Genomic DNA, 2,597 nt, shown 5'->3' with positions numbered 1-2,597 from the left:
CCGCCCCGTCCATGGGAGCCACAGCTGTTCCCCATCCCCGAGAATAAACAAGTTGGGAAAAGCCTGGGAACTGTCCTCCCAAACAGCCCTGGGACTCTCCCCGCCACCATCCCAGCCCCAGCAGCACCTCTCACGCCCTGAGGAGCACTCAACCATCGCTGCTTACCCGCAGAGGGGGAGGCTTCTCCTCTCCCCCTGGCTCAGCCCAGCGCTTTCCTGCTCCGTGAAGGTCAAACGCAGCTCCCGGGAGCCCCCACTGCCAACCCAGCCCCTGCCCTGGCGCGGTGCCGCTGCAGCCGGGTCAGATCCTCGCTGCGGGTGCTGCCGCCTCCCCGGCACGAGTTACACCGGTTTGACCATGGAGGAACCCCAAGAAGTTTGTTTTTTTTCCCACCGGGCTGGGCTTTGTCCAGGCTGGGATCCTCGCCTGCCCTGAGCTTGGAGCAGTCCCCGAGGAGTGTGGTGGGGCTGAGAGTGGCACCCACCCTGCCGCAGATAAGGTGGGAGCTGCAGCCAGCACTGAGCCTGCTGGCACCCGAATTCCCCTCCTCCTGCAGAGGTGGCAAGCCAGGAGCACGGAAACACTCCCTGTGTGCTGGGTGGCTGCAGACCCCACTCCCCCAGCCCAGCCCAACCCAACCCAGCCACAGCCCCCTCCTAGTTTCCTCCTAAAAAATTTCCCACTCCCAAAATCCCAAGGAAACAGCCTGGACGAGAGCCAAAGCTGCTACCCTTGGTTGTCCCTGAGGCTCCCAAAACGCCCAGCCCAGCCCAACCCAACCCAGCCACAGCCCCCTCCTAGTTTCCTCCTAAAAAATTTCCCACTCCCAAAATCCCAAGGAAACAGCCTGGACGAGAGCCAAAGCTGCTACCCTTGGTTGTCCCTGAGGCTCCCAAAACTCCCCTGCCTGTCCCCAAGCTCATCGCCACCAAGGTGTCCCAGCCCAGCCCCTGTGCCAAAGAGCACCCACAGCCCCTCTGCTTGCTCCTGATGCCACACAGGGGGGCCTGAAGGTGCCTAGGTCGGGTGCCCCCCCAGGCCTACTCATTTTGGCACCTGGGTGCTACTGCAGCAGCTGCACAAACTGCACTGGAGGTTCATCCATGCACTGAAAGGAGAATTCACAACCAAAGTGGAGTCCCCAAATAATGCTGAGCAGAGCAGAGGGGAAGGGACTGAGCTGGGTGATGGGAAACCTTCGGCTTCCCAACTGTTTATACCAGGAGTAAATCACTTTCCTTAATGCTGTGCATGGCAGGGAAGGATGTTGCCTAGGAGATTCAGGTTTATCCGGAAAGAAAGTTGCACCAATTTAACTAAAGGAGGGATATAAGCAGACAGGACATGGGGAGTTTGTTTGGAGTCAAATGCACTTGTAGGAGGGGTGACAAAAACCCCCAGAGCAATTCTCAGAAGAGCTTTTAAAAATCAGATGGCACAGCCTCCCTGCATACACTGTAGGGACCGTGGGCAGCAGGATGTGTCTCTGAAAGACCTTGAACCCTTCCTAAATTACTCCATCCAGGCAAAGCCACTCACTGCCTGCTGCAAATCCCCTGGGCACCACCACGATGCTCACCCCCATGCTCCCAGCCCTGTAGCACCTACTTCCCCAAAACACCTCCTGAACTCCCTGTGGAGCATCCCCTCTTTCCCAGGGGGTCTGTGGAGCTCTGCCTCCCTCCTACAAATCTACAGCACAGCACAAGCTCCCAGCAGCCAGGATGTGGCCCCACACCATCCTCCCAGGCTGGATCCAATCCCCCAAACTGCTGCTGGAAAGGTCTTTCCAAGCAGGCATCTTCCAGCCTCTGTCACTCAGTGCTTGGCCCTTGCACACTCTTCCTCTGCCCTCAGGAAAATCGTGTGGCTTCTTTCCTCTCTCTTTTTTTTTTTTATTCAATTTAATATTTATAGCTCTACTCCCCAGAGTAGATCAGCAGAGTGAGGGGGAAGATGTTTGGGGAAGGGGTTCTTCAAAGACAGCTGTCAGCATCAGCTGGACAGGACCTGAGCCCACATCGGTGCCGGGATCCCACCCCTCATTCCTGGTTTTCCCAGCAATGCACCAGCTCCAGCCAATGCATGGGTGTCCCCAGAAGGTGAGGAGCAGGAACTGGAGTTCATCCCAGAGCACAGGGCTCAGTCTCCACATTGTGGGACCCTACGTGCATGCAAATTCACAAGGAAAAGCATCTCGGACCAAACCCCAAGTGCCAGGCACCAACCCTGCAGCAGGGCACGATCTTGCAGCGAATCAGGGGCAAACAGTGAGGCTTTTTCTGGACACACCAGTGGTGGGGGTCGTGGGGAAGACGAGCACATATTTCCTGTCTGCATGTCCAAGAAGAGATCATCATCCTTTTCATCCCTCCAAGCATTACGCTGCCAGCCCCTTCCCCTGCTTCAGCTGCAAGGGTGACAATGACCACCGGTCACCCCGGGAATCACCAGCTGCAGGGGGGGGGATGCACCCCAACCACCTTCACACCAGGACCACACCAGCTGCCAGGCTCACGGGACACCCACAGGGCTGGAGCCTGCGTGGCATAGTGTGGTGACAATGGACACATCAGCCTCCGAGCAGCCTCTGCTC

The sequence above is a fragment of the Chaetura pelagica genome, unplaced genomic scaffold (genome assembly GCF_000747805.2).
Source record: "Chaetura pelagica isolate M959 unplaced genomic scaffold, ChaPel_1.0 scaffold757, whole genome shotgun sequence".
In the NCBI taxonomy this organism is placed as follows: Eukaryota; Metazoa; Chordata; class Aves; order Apodiformes; family Apodidae; genus Chaetura; species Chaetura pelagica.
This window is presented reverse-complemented; position numbering follows the sequence as displayed.